Below are 15,199 nucleotides of genomic sequence, written 5' to 3' on the forward strand. Positions count from 1 at the left end.
ACAGATGGGTCATGATTAGTATAACTGCCGAATCTCCTGTGATGTTGCTCACAGTGACAGCCGTGCCTCAATGGCCCCGCACTCTCACCTCGGAGCCAGAAGGTTGTGGGTTCAAGCCTCACTCCAGAGACTTAAGCACATAATCTAGGCTGACACTCCAATACAGTACTGAAAGAGCGTTGCAATGTAGAAGGTGCTATCTTTTGGATGAGACGTCAAACCGAGTCCATCTATCCTCTCAGGTGGATGTAAAAGATTCCATGGCACTATTCGAAGAGCAGGGGAGTTCTCCTGATGTCCTGGTCAATATGTGTCCCTCAACTACCATCTCAAAAACAGATGATCTGGTCACTTATTTTATTGTTGTTTGAGAGAGTTGTGAGAGCTTGCTGTCAGAAACTGGCTGTCATGTTTCTTACATTACAACAATGACTACACTTCAAAAGTACTCCATTGGCTGTAAAATGCTTTGGGACATCCTGAGGTTGTGACTGGTGCTATATAAATGAAAGTTTTTCTTTCTTTTTACTCAGTTTTATAAAGGACAGATATGTTGTACTTTACATAAGGCATAATATATATTTCTGCTGGTAAATGGAAACTGTGTTTGAGGTGGCTTATTCCTTGAAGATCACAAAGTCCGAATGCTATAAGTAAACGCAGCCAGGTATCACACAGAGCTCCGTAGTTTGGTGAGGGAACTATTGGTAGAAGCTGGTCCATTTCAAGTTAGATCTGAGAAACAGACAGCATTTTAAGACTGTTTTGCCTCTGTAAAAAAGTACAATAGCTGGAGTGTAATATCTATGTGCCTTTTTGTATACCATTTTTGACATATTACTGGTGAATTTCCTGTGGCATTCCTCACAATAAGTTGGATGATAAGCTGTTTTATAAGGAGAGAGAGGTGATATACCATGTAACGGAGTATATTATTCTGCTGGTAAGCAGAATCTGCCTTCCTTTAAGGCTACAAAGTCCAATTGATAGGTAAACAGAGGTTTGAACATAGGAGCAGGGGTAAGCCATTCAGCTCCTCGACCTTGTTAGATCATTTTATTAGATTGTGACTAATCTAAACCTGAACCCCATATACCCATTTTTTCTCCATATCCTTTGAAACTCTCACCTAACAAAAATCTATCAATCTCAAGTCTTGAAAATGTCAATTAACCCAGCATCCACATTCTTTTGGGGAAAGGGAGTTCTAGATTTCCACTACCCTGTGTGTGAAAAAGTGCTAACTCTAATTTTTAGATTATGCCATTGTTCTGGATTCGCACACCAGAGGAAATAGTTTATCTGTCTTTACGCTATTGAACCCCTCAAATCACTTTAAACACCTCAATAGATCACGCTTAACTTTCCAAAATCATGGAAACACAGAAGGTTTATGCATCTTTTCCTCAAAATGTAACTCTGAGTCCTGGTATCATTCCAGTGAATCTGTGATGTTCTGCTTCAAAGGGTGCAGTGCCCAAAACAATACAATATCCAGCAGTTCTGACAAAAGGTCATCAACCTGAAACGTTAACTTTGTTTCTCTCTCCAGATGTACCTGAGCTGCTGAGTATTTCCAGCATTTTCTGATTTTACTCTAGATGGTGCCTGACCAAGGCTCTGCTCACTTCAGTCCTCACTTTTGCATTCCAACCCCCTTGAGAGATTATTAGTCTTTTTGCTTGCTTTTTGTAACTGTGAACTAGCTTTTAGTGATTTGTGCACATGAATCCTTAAATCTCTTTGTTCTTCCACTGCTCCTAGCCTCTCGCCAGTAAGAAAGTATTCTGCTTTGTTATTTTTGGATCCAAGTCACACTTCCCCACATTGAACTCCACCTGCCAAAACTTTGCCCACTGACTTAATCTGTCTATACCCCTTTGCAACTTCCTGCTCTCATCTATATAATTAATATGTCTCCTAACTTAATGTCACCTGAAAACTTATACAACTCTTTATTCCTTCATCCAAGTCATTAATATATATGGTGAAAATCCCTGAGAACACTAAATGTTACATCCTGCCAATCAGATAGCTATCTCTTTATCCCTACTCTCTGTCTCCTACCTCCAAACCAATTACTGATCGATGTTGCAAGGATACCTCCAATTCCATGGGCTTTTATTTTTGCAAATAATCTCGTGCAGAACCTTGTCAAATACCTCTGGAAGTCCATATAGACAAAATCATAGACACTCCCCTATCCACCATGCCAGTGACCTCTTCAAAGAGTTCAACTACATAAGTCAAACACGACCCTCCCTTCACCGATACATACTGAAACTATTTGATCAGCTGATATTTCTCCATGCTCAGTCATTCTGTCCCCCATAACTGATGTTAAATTGATAGGTCTATAGCTATCTGGTTTCTCCATCCCTCCTTTCTTAAATAATGGAGTGGGTCATTCAGAGTTTAACCGTTGTTTGGTTAAGGAACTGGGAATGTGCTCCTCAGTTTCAGGCTCCAACTGAGAAGCACACAGTATTTTATGATTGTTTTTCATCAAAAACAAAGAGTAGAGCATGTGTGCCGACATACCATTTTTAATATACTGCTAATAAATCAGAGGATGCACTGTTCTTATAGACAGGACATTATATCATCTAAAATAGAATGTATTTGTTCATCCATTTTATGTCCCAGAAGATGTATTTGCTCAAATTAAATAAATGGTGGGTTTGCTTCGAAGTCAGGTTGCAGATGAGAACCCCAGCTTTGTTTGACAGGTTAACTAGGTCTTGGAAACATTATGAAATTGATATGTTGGAGAGAAGGAATTGAAACACTCACGCATTGCAAGTTATTTTGCCCTATAAGAAAGAGAGCTGAGTGCAGCTAGTAAAAACTAAATTATACCAATTGTAAGAATCAATGTTTAAAAGTTTAAACTTTCCTACATTTACAACAAGCTTGGTGCTCTTCAATTCTTTTTTTTTTTAATGTTTGTTTAAGCTTGCAACTCTTGAAAAAGTGGAAGCCAAGACTGGAAGTGAAGCATGTGGCAAAACTGACTCAATAAGGTGTGGTGAAATAAATTTGAGCTGATGATAATAAATTTGGTAATGTTTAGGAGGGAAAGAGGATAGCTGAAAATATGACAGAAAAATGTTAAAGGAGGCTAGTGCAGGTATTGAACATCCAGGAAGTATCTATTAAATGCAAAATGTTTAACATATTAATAGTCAAAACCAAGTGCAGTTTTTAGGCAAAGTAGAAGTAATGAGTGAGGCACACTTTAATTAAAATATGGAAACATAATTAACGACTAAGATTAATTTTGCATTTACCTATTTTAACAAAGCTCTATACTTCGACCAGGTATAACTCAGATAACAAAAAGACAGACTTAAAAAAAATAGAAGATACATTTTTTTAATGTTTCTTTTTATTATTTTTAGGGGGTACAGGAACAGTGAAACCTGGGGGGGGGGGGCGCAGTTCACATACACAAATCTTTCATGGTGGCAGGACAAGTTGTTAAGGTTGTTTAAAAAGTGTACATGATCCTGGGCTTTATAAATAGAGGCATAGAGTACAAAAGCAAGGAAGTGATGTTAAACCTTTATAAAACACTGCTTCAGCCTCTGGGTACCGTACTTTAGGAAGGATGTCAAGGACTTGGAAAGGGTAAAGAGGAAATTTACTAGAATAATACCAGGGATGAGGGACTTCAGTTAGGTAGACAGACGAGGAAGCTGGGATTGTTATCCTTGGAGCAGAGAAGGTTAAGGGGAATTTAATAGAGATGTTCAAAATTATGAGGGGTTTTGATCGAGTCAAGAAGGAGAAACTGTTTCCACTAAATTAAGTTCTGGATGCTAAACACAATTTTTAAAAACATAAGGTTAAACTTTAACCACATGGAAAAATATAACTAATTTGCAGATACCAAAAACAGAAAAAAAAAGTTTTTTTTTCAAATCATTGATATAAAAAGTAACTTTTTGTTTATCCAGCCCACTTACTACAACTCCATAATCATACCACGTACAAATTGTGTCACAAACACCCTCCCCCAACATTTAAAATAACGTTTTCCTTTTAATATTTGTTTATCAATGAAGAACTATTTTAAAATATACGAAATTTCGACATAGATTATACACATTAAAAGTAAAACATTCTTTTCAATACTTGCCAATTAAGTGCCAATGATCTCGAAGCCAACTAAAAAGAAATTTCCACACAACTACAAGAAACCACCTACAAGTCAATAAACTGACCGTATATTTATCTATTAACAGCAGCTGCTGTGTTGGATGTCAGGCTGGGTGAAAGCTGTGTGTGATAACGTGTGATGTCCTATTACTTTGCAAATTTATATAGAAACATAGAAAATAGGTGCAGGAGTAGGCCATTCGGCCCTTCTAGCCTGCACCATCATTCAATGAGTTCATGGCTGAACATGCAACTTCAGTACCCCATTCCTGCTTTCTCGCCATACCCCTTGATCCCCCTAGTAGTAAGGACTTCATCTAACTCCTTTTTGAATATATTTAGTGAATTGGCCTCAACAACTTTCTGGGGTAGAGAATTCCACAGGTTCACCACTCTCTGGGTGAAGAAGTTTCTCCTCATCTCGGTCCTAAATGGCTTACCTCTTATCCTTAGACTGTGACCCCTGGTTCTGGACTTCCCCAACATTGGGAACATTTTTCCTGCATCTGACCTGTCTAAACCCATCAGAATTTTAAAAGTTTCTATGAGGTGCCCTCTCATTCTTCTGAACTCCAGTGAATACAAGCCCAGTTGATCCAGTCTTTCTTGATAGGTCAGTCCCGCCATCCCGGGAATCAGTTTGGTGAACCTTCGCTGCACTCCCTCAATAGCAAGAATGTCCTTCCTCAGGTTAGGAGACCAAGAATGCTTCCTTGAGTCATGCACGGAGTGTCAATGGGCATTCTCCACTGTCAGGAGCCGCTTCTAGCACCCGTTCTGCCTTTTGTTGAAGCATAACATTGCATGTAGTTAAACGTTGTGTATTTTTCTCTGATAATCTGATGGCTTTCAATGGGAAGTTTGGATTCTTCTCCCAGGGACCAACACAGTAGCTCTGGGTCTGCAATACCTTCTTGGCAGTTTTGTTCATGTGCCTAACCACAGAATCATAGAAATTTACAGCACGGAAGGAGGCCGTTCAGCCCACTGTGTCTGTGCTGGCCAAAAAAGAACTATCCAGACTAATCCCATTTTCCAACTCTTGGTCCGTTGCCCTGTAGGTTACGACACTTCAAGTGCATATCCAAGTACTTTTTAAATGCGATGAGGATTTCTGCCTCTACCACCCTTTCAGGCAGTGAGTTCCAGACCCTCGCCACCCTTTGGGTGAAAGAAGTTCTCTTCGATTCCCCTTTAATCCTTCTACCAATTACTTTAAATCTACGCCCCCTTGTTATTGACCTCTCTAAGGGAGATTAATAACCGGGGTTTGGGGGGAGGGGGGTTTATCATCCGTAGAGTATTTCTAACTTTGAATCTCGCGCTCTTCCTAGCTGTCCACTGATAGGATCATCAACTGTTTTTCATGTTCAGAGGAAAATTTGGAAAGTTTCTCTGTGCAGAAAAGTATTCAGTTCCCTATGTTCCTGGGCAAGAAATATTACATCTAAGGAGTCATGAAGATGGAGTAATGTGGAACATCTTGGGCTGGGTTTTGAATTGGCTTTATTTCCTTGTGCATTTGAGGTCCTTTTCCACTGATGTTGTGGATTTGTTATATGTAGGTTGAAGTCTTCACCTATAGGTATTCTGTTCATCATCATTCATTGCTTTGTATTTTGGACTTGATTATGGACTTCTGGGACTACCTTTTGGTGATGTCCTGCCTTGGTGAAATCTTATTTGATATCCTAATAATATAAAAAATGCCAGGGAAGCTTCAAGGCAACAGGCATACCCCACTATCTCTATAACCACTTCTAGCCCTACAACCTTTCCCTCTTTAAACCCCTTCACTTCGCCATCTCCCTTTTCTCCTTTTGAAACACGCCTTAATACCCACCTCTTTGACCAAGCTTTTAGTTGCCCCTCCTAATATCGCCTTCTTTGGCTCAGCATCCAAGTTTTTTCCTGATTACACCTCTGCGAACTGCATTGGATGTTTTTCTATGATAAGAGGTGCATTATAAATGTATGTTGTTGACTAATATCCAGGAATTACCTTTCAGAATAAAACTCAACAAAAGATGTATTTTTCAGCTGAAACAACTTTCTCTATGTCAACACAGTTAAAAGAAAGCATAATCCCTTCTAATTCTTCATAAATAAGTGCTGTCCCTTAACTGAAACATCACCCCCATTGCTTTACACACACTCCTACCCTATTGTCCCGAGCACATTCTCCTTTCCTGTACCTCAGATGCACTCATCACTCACTACCATCACACAGTCCCATTACCTCATGAGCATAGTGGAGTAACTTATCACTTTCATCACCTGGGTGTTAATCTGGCAGAGTGGATCGCCTGACTGTTGTAGAGCCCGCCTTATTTTTATTCCACTAAAATCAATGAAATGAAAATCGGGCGGGTTCTAGGAGTGGTGTTGATACAGTACTCAACCCATTCTGCATACTTTGATGAAAACAGATCTATGAGCAAAGAACCTCCCTCAGATTGTTAATCAATTAAAGACTGATGTTGTGAGCCTCCCAGTGCAGAGCCGCACTAGAGTCGAGTGTGGACCACCGACAGGTCATGTGATACCATGGGGCTGATTCTGCGGTCCCTCTACACATGCCTAGTGAGGCTCCATGCGGGATTAGAGACTTGCAGTATTAAACTTTTAAAGTGCAAGTGAATGAAGTATGTAATACACTATTATAATTATTACTGCAATTAAAGCTTCCACACACACACACACACACAGGAAGCTTTGAAGAGATTTAACTCATTTTCTATAATTATGTTCCAACTTCAAAGTCATTCCTTTAGTAAATTATTAGATTTCAATACAATAGGAACTACACACATGGACAATATCCCTCCCTTCTTCCCTCAGGTGTATTTTAGCTCTTTTGGCCAGGTAGTGGTGTTCACTGAACAGCTCACTGCGGACTATAGTTCAGAACACACACACACACACACAGTGACATTTCTTTTGAAATCACTCATCCACTTTTGAATACTTTGCGACACTTCAAAAAGTGAACAAGTTAATAGAGTTAAATTTGTATTTGAAGGAGAATCAGCACTGATTTTGTATTGCACCTATTATATCAATTATATCACAAAGAGCAATGGATACTTGAGATTGTTTATAAGGCCACAATTTAATGTGATTGAAAGATCAGATGGGTATTATGAACAATGCTGGAAGCAATGAAAATAAAATCTTAGAGTCCTTCAGATAATGTTAAAATAATTTCCTTTAGGAATTTAAGTAACACAATCACTTATCTACTTTAAAAAATATATATTTTGCAGCATTATTTACAACAGTTTGCTCTGTTGTGTGCTGCTGTCTGCAGAAACTGTCTAATTTTGGCCATGTGCATTATGATGGACATTAAGGGAATTAATGTATATGGGAATAGGGCAGGAAAGTGGAGTTGAGGTTGTGGAAATATCAGAAAGAATTCACGATTAATAAGAATTTAATTCATGCTTGAGGGTTAAACCAGTAGACTCAGCGTCTCTTGAACTGAAAACACCAGGCACTTCAAAGGAGATGAGAAAAGCTGCCGAATAGTAAAGCCAAATGCAAAGGAGTCACACGTGCAAGAGAGTGTGTGTGTGAATAAGGAACATCAGTTAACAGGGTCCTTACAAATGCTAGTGAACGAACAAAAGGTCAGTTGCAGGAATAATAGGTGTAGGCCAAATGGCAGGGGGAAGTTACCTTAGCAGAAGCACACTGTAGGAAACAGCAGGGGGTGGGAAGAGATGAAAAGACCTAACTGATCAAGATATGGGACATACACAGTAATTAAGACACTAATTTGGTAATAAGTTATGGAGGCAAGGCTGGATTACGATAACAGAAGGATGTATATGTACAAAGATGAAATGTCAGCAGAATCTGTCGACACCGACACATGTTTAGCTGAGAGAAGAAAGGGTATAACTAGACACAAGATTTTGAAGGAAGTTAGCAAGAACCTAGGAGCAACACTCGACAGCAGGAACCTGGGGTAGAATCCCTCAGCTGAAGTCGGATGGAGACTGATCACCTCAGACTGAATCGGGTAATATCTATATAGGTTGTGAGTCCTATATTCTGTAGTAATTAATGAGCAGTGTTTGTTAAAGCATTTATTAAAGATAAGTTGGCTTGTGAATCTAGTGTCATAGTCTTTTGTTCAGGTTAAACTTACTATGGGATCCCTAAAAGGAAAATTGCGAACATATTTGTTCGATTTTTCGAACATCTAGCGAATTCGGCGCAACAAGGTAAAAGATCAGCCATGATCTTACTGAATGGCGGAGGAGATCCGAAGGGCCGTATAGTCTACTCCTATTTCTTATGTTCTTATGTCAACAGTCAAAGAACTCCATTTGCTTCGTATATAATGTCACTATTGCAAGAGCAAGATTCACAAAGTTTTCCAGTAAAACAGATGCCGTGTGTACTGAATTTAGTATTTAATAGATTCATATATTTATGTATGCGAATATGTATGAAGAGCTTTGTGAAAAGAGATGTGATGTGTTCTTATTAAAATGCAAGCCATTACAGCCTAAAGTGCGTCATTTTAAATAGTGTATAACTTTGGATAGATTTGTATGTACTTTCAGTACTAGTCTTTAATAATAAAGATGGAAAAATGCATTGATAAAGATAGTTGTTGCTGGAGTTCAAAAGAATACAATGACCTGGATTTTGCATTGAGAATAACGGTGAGGCTAACAGCGCTGGAGTAAATTGGGACAGCAACTTCCAGAGTCTGCACACACTCAGTTAGATGCGGAAATCTGGAGGCTGCTATCCGAGTTACCCTGCTCCTCCACAGCTGCGTTCCACCAGTATCTCGCCGAGAGACTTGGCATTAAAATCCATGGGAGGGCGTGAAGTTGATGTACTTACCCACTAAACAAGGCAGAAAAAGTTAGGGCCCGTGCAGTCAGGTGTAAGGGAATTTTTAACGATGTGGTAAGTCTTAATTACTGCCAAACAACCTCCCTGGCACTGAAAATTTAATTTTAAAGTGGAAATCTCATTCCTTCAGAATTTAATAATTGTTGGAGATTATGAAGAAGACACGCTGCTGCTAGCCCTTTTCACACATGTCACAGATCCCCTGTACAGGGCGCCATACTGAAAATGATCCCCAGGAACCGTAAGTTGCCACTCAAAAGCTCACGAAAGGTCTCTGGGCAGCTGTAAGCATGATAAACGGCAAGTGCCGTTCCTTCGCCATTGACCGCAAAATCCGGGCCAATGTCTATTAGGCTGTGCAGACTGGTTCCTTATTAGTAAGTTGGAAGATAATGAAACATGGAAGGGGATAATATAGGACTCTGAAAAGTCCCTGATTTCTGTGATATTCTGATCGCTAAATATTTAGCCTAATATTTTATTTGCCTCTGCAACTGTTGCACTCCTGTTATGCAATACATATACATTGCTAAGCATTAGTTACTCTCTTTGCAGCACATTCTGATGAGATATTCTGTATAAAACATACTCCTAAGTTTTACTTCTCACATATGTACATTTTTTTTTAAGAATTTAAAAAAAAAATCAAGTTGCTAAAGTTAGAAGTCAAAATCCTAAACTCTTAGAAATGAATGACTTTTAAATGATCCAATTTATTTACTTTTTAATTTGCACTAAATGAACAGTTTTTGGTCGTCATGCAGACATGGGCATCTGTCAAGTGCCAAGAACAGTGCCGTTCTCCCCCACCCCACCAAAAATAAAAATGAAATGTCATTTTGCATTTGTTCATATTATCAGAGGTTGGCATCAAGCATGCTGTGCAGTTAACCAGAACATTTAATTAGCGCACAGGGCTGCCGCGATCTGACAGCCGGTAATTTCTGTACATAACTGGAAGGCAGCACAATCTGCTTCCTGCACGTGGCTGTGCTATTTTGTTATTGTGAAGGGAAAAGATACCAGCCTAGGTCATTTACTAGGAATCGCGAAGCATCAATATACTTGGCATTGATAAGTATATACAAGGAGGATTCCGTTGTTTTCTTGTGTTTATCGCCATTTCTAGCAAAATAAAGAGGTAAAAGCGTACTATCGTTTCGCTTCAGATCCAGGATTTGAATCCATTCCAAGCAGAGAAGAAAGTTTTTTGTTAGGGGGATTGAGTGGAAGAGTGGGTTATGATACAGCTTTTTCCGATCTAGGACCTAGGTTTGAATCCAGTCTAGGCTGAAGGGATCAAATTCTCCTCCCTCACAGCTGTTAAAGGTCTTGTATTTTTGGCAGTATTAATCTAGTTTCTAGTGGGCATGATTCCAAGTTGCAAAACTGCTCATAAATTGGCACTAATTCTCACTAATTTGGCAGTCTTGTTCAGAAAGACCATAAGGATAGCGGTGTGGAGATGGAAATGTCATGACAAATGTTGTCATGATGTTGGCATTAATAAACACTATTTAGGCAGAGAGAAGGAGCACTGCCTTGCCTCCAATCTATAATTTATTTGAATTGGAAGTGATTGATGCCGACAATGGGTAACAAAATCTGAGAAGTATTTCATACCCTGGCAATTGCATCCCATCCGCTCCACCCACTGAAGCAGAAGGGAATATTCAAAGCGTATTTCCAAATGTTGGTCCTCAAGGGTCCAAGGCTAAGGTGGAAAGTCTCAATTAATTTCCCACAGGACTAAAAACATTAGATTAACTCTCATAATTATAAATTTGTAACCCTTCTCTTACTTGCTTCATATCGTCAATGCTCCACATCATAATTGTGCTCTTCACTGCAACCACTCTTCCTGCAGTTAGTCTTCCTGTATATTTTCCTTCATATGATGAATGCAAACACATCACACCTCTGTTGTGTGCATACTGGAAATATTTTGATCCCAGGTTTCAATGTGCTTGGAGTGTTCTTTCTCTCTCCCCCCCATTACTGCTGTTCTTGCGTCTCTTTTCAATCTCTTTTGCTTCTGCAGTTACATCTTGCTGTTCTTTGCTTGAAGGTTTTTGTGCTGCTTCTTTGTTCTCTATCTGGTTTCTGCTGTTTTACTTTGCTTTGTTTTCCTTCCATCTCTCTCCCATTCAGTTTCTTTCTCTCCTTTCACATTTTCTTGTTTTTTTTCCCCAAACTGTGTTTAGGTTTTTGGTGAAGAAGCAGGAAACATAGAAACATTGAAAATAGGTGCAAGAGTAGGCCATTCGGCCCTTCTAGCCTGCACCGTCATTCAATGAGTTCATGGCTGAACATGCAACTTCAGTACCCCATTCCTGCTTTCTCGCCATACCCCTTGATCCCCCTAGTAGTAAGGACCTCATCTAACTCCTTTTTGAATATATTTAGTGAATTGGCCTCAACAACTTTCTGGGGTAGAGAATTCCACAGGTTCACCACTCTCTGGGTGAAGAAGTTTCTCCTCATCTCGGTCCTAAATGGCTTACCCCTTATCCTTAGACTGTGACCCCTGGTTCTGGACTTCCCCAACATTGGGAACATTCTTCCTGCATCTGACCTGTCTAAACCCATCAGAATTTTAAACGTTTCTATGAGGTGCCCTCTCATTCTTCTGAACTCCAATGTATAAAGGACCAGTTGATCCAGTCTCTCCTCATATGTCAGTCCAGCCATCCCGGGAATCAGTCTGGGTAAACCTTCGCTGCACTCCCTCAATAGCAAGAATGTCCTTCCTCAGGTTAGGAGACCAAGGAAGCTTCCTTGAGTCATGCACGGAGTGTCAATGGGCATTCTCCACTGTCAGGAGCCGCTTCTAGCACCTGTTCTGCCTTTTGTTGAAGCATAACATTGCATGTAGTTAAACGTTGTGTATTTTTCTCTGATAATCTGATGGCTTTCAATGGGAAGTTTGGATTCTTCTCCCAGGGACCAACACAGTAGCTCTGGGTCTGCAATACCTTCTTGGCAGTTTTGTTCATGTGCCTAACCACAGAATCATAGAAATTTACAGCACGGAAGGAGGCCATTCAGCCCACTGTGTCTGTGCTGGCCAAAAAAGAGCTATCCAGACTAATCCCATTTTCCAACTCTTGGTCCGTTGCCCTGTAGGTTACGACACTTCAAGTGCATATCCAAGTACTTTTTAAATGCGATGAGGATTTCTGCCTCTACCACCCTTTCAGGCAGTGAGTTCCAGACCCTCGCCACCCTTTGGGTGAAAGAAGTTCTCTTCGACTCCCCTTTAATCCTTCTACCAATTACTTTAAATCTACGTCCCCTTGTTATTGACCTCTCTGCTAAGGGAGATTAATAACCGGGGTTTGGGGGGAGGGGGGTTTATCATCCGTAGAGTATTTCTAACTTTGAATCTCGCGCTCTTCCTAGCTGTCCACTGATAGGATCATCAACTGTTTTTCATGTTCAGAGGAAAATTTGGAAAGTTTCTCTGTGCAGAAAAGTATTCAGTTCCCTTTGTTCCTGGGCAAGAAATATTACATCTAAGGAGTCATGAAGATGGAGTAATGTGGAACATCTTGGGCTGGGTTTTGAATTGGCTTTATTTCCTTGTGCATTTGAGGTCCTTTTCCACTGATGTTGTGGATTTGTTATATGTAGGTTGAAGTCTTCACCTATAGGTATTCTGTTCATCATCATTCATTGCTTTGTATTTTGGACTTGATTATGGACTTCTGGGAATGTCCTGCCTTGGTGAAATCTTATTTGATATCCAAATAATATAAAAAATGCCAGGGAAGCTTCAAGGCAACAGGCATACCCCACTATCTTTATAACCACTTCTAGCCCTACAACCTTTCCCTCTCTAAACCCCTTCACTTCGCCATCTCCCTTTTCTCCTTTTGAAACACGCCTTAATACCCACCTCTTTGACCAAGCTTTTAGTTGCCCCTCCTAATATCGCCTTCTTTGGCTCAGCATCCATGTTTTTTCCTGATTACACCTCTGCGAACTGCATTGGATGTTTTTCTATGATAAAAGGTGCATTATAAATGTATGTTGTTGACTAATATCCAGGAATTACCTTTCAGAATAAAACTCAACAAAAGATGTATTTTTCAGCTGAAACAACTTTCTCTATGTCAACACAGTTAAAAGAAAGCATAATCCCTTCTAATTCTTCATAAATAAGTGCTGTCCCTTAACTGAAACATCACCCCCATTGCTTTACACACACTCCTACCCTATTGTCCCGAGCACATTCTCCTTTCCTGTACCTCAGATGCACTCATCACTCACTACCATCACACAGTCCCATTACCTCATGAGCATAGTGGAGTAACTTACCACTTTCACCACCTGGGTGTTAATCTGGCAGAGTGGATCGCCTGACTGTTGTAGAGCCCGCCTTATTTTTATTCCACTAAAATCAATTAAATGAAAATCGGGCGGATTCTAGGAGTGGTGTTGATACAATACTCAACCCATTCTGCATACTTTGATGAAAACAGATCTATGAGCAAAGAACCTCCCTCAGATTGTTAATCAATTAAAGACTGATGTTGTGAGCCTCCCAGTGCAGAGCCGCACTAGAGTCGAGTGTGGACCACCGACAGGTCATGTGATACCATGGGGCTGATTCTGCGGTCCCTCTACACATGCCTAGTGAGGCTCCATGCGGGATTAGAGACTTGCAGTATTAAACTTTTAAAGTGCAAGTGAATGAAGTATGTAATACACTATTATAATTATTACTGCAATTAAAGCTTCCACACACACACACAGGAAGCTTTGAAGAGATTTAACTCATTTTCTATAATTATGTTCCAACTTCAAAAAGTCATTCCTTTAGTAAATTATTAGATTTCAATACAATAGGAACTACACACATGGACAATATCCCTCCCTTCTTCCCTCAGGTGTATTTTAGCTCTTTTGGCCAGGTAGTGGTGTTCACTGAACAGCTCACTGTGGAATACAGTTCAGAGCACACGCACACACACACACACACACACACACACACACACAGTGACATTTCTTTTGAAATCACTCATCCACTTTTGAATACTTTGCGACACTTCAAAAAGTGAACAAGTTAATAGAGTTAAATTTGTATTTGAAGGAGAATCAGCACTGATTTTGTATTGCACCTATTATATCAATTATATCACAAAGAGCAATGGATACTTGAGATTGTTTATAAGGCCACAATTTAATGTGATTGAAAGATCAGATGGGTATTATGAACAATGCTGGAAGCAATGAAAATAAAATCTTAGAGTCCTTCAGATAATGTTAAAATAATTTCCTTTAGGAATTTAAGTAACACAATCACTTATCTACTTTAAAAAATATATATTTTGCAGCATTATTTACAACAGTTTGCTCTGTTGTGTGCTGCTGTCTGCAGAAACTGTCTAATTTTGGCCATGTGCATTATGATGGACATTAAGGGAATTAATGTATATGGGAATAGGGCAGGAAAGTGGAGTTGAGGTTGTGGAAATATCAGAAAGAATTCACGATTAATAAGAATTTAATTCATGCTTGAGGGTTAAACCAGTAGACTCAGCGTCTCTTGAACTGAAAACACCAGGCACTTCAAAGGAGATGAGAAAAGCTGCCGAATAGTAAAGCCAAATGCAAAGGAGTCACACGTGCAAGAGAGTGTGTGTGTGAATAAGGAACATCAGTTAACAGGGTCCTTACAAATGCTAGTGAACGAACAAAAGGTCAGTTGCAGGAATAATAGGTGTAGGCCAAATGGCAGGGGGAAGTTACCTTAGCAGAAACACGCTGTAGGAAACAGCAGGGGGTGGGAAGAGATGAAAAGACCTAACTGATCAAGATATGGGACATACACAGTAACGAAGACACTAATTTGGTAATAAGTTATGGAGGCAAGGCTGGATTACGATAACAGAAGGATGTATATGTACAAAGATGAAATGTCAGCAGAATCTGTCGACACCGACACATGTTTAGCTGAGAGAAGAAAGGGTATAACTAGACACAAGATTTTGAAGGAAGTTAGCAAGAACCTAGGAGCAACACTCGACAGCAGGAACCTGGGGTAGAATCCCTCAGCTGAAGTCGGATGGAGACTGATCACCTTGGACCGAATCGGGTAATATCTATATAGGTTGTGAGTCCTATATTCTGTAGTAATTAATGAGCAGTGTTTGTT

General features: G+C 39.8%; 1 protein-coding gene across 4 annotated transcripts in view; it reads right to left on the reverse strand.

Annotated features, from left to right (window-relative positions):
• Nucleotides 1–15,199, reverse strand: part of slc6a9 (solute carrier family 6 member 9) — a 295,904-nt gene that overhangs the window by 117,727 nt on the left and 162,978 nt on the right. Inside the window, exon 1 of one of the 4 annotated variants that reach the window (XM_070886781.1) lies at nucleotides 4,227–4,288. The exons of 2 other annotated variants lie outside the window; for them this stretch is intronic. The gene's annotated coding sequence lies outside the window, so the exon portion shown is untranslated. One more of the 4 variants, XM_070886780.1, reaches the window with a different exon arrangement.

The sequence above is a fragment of the Pristiophorus japonicus genome, chromosome 8 (genome assembly GCF_044704955.1).
Source record: "Pristiophorus japonicus isolate sPriJap1 chromosome 8, sPriJap1.hap1, whole genome shotgun sequence".
Taxonomy (NCBI): Eukaryota; Metazoa; Chordata; class Chondrichthyes; family Pristiophoridae; genus Pristiophorus; species Pristiophorus japonicus.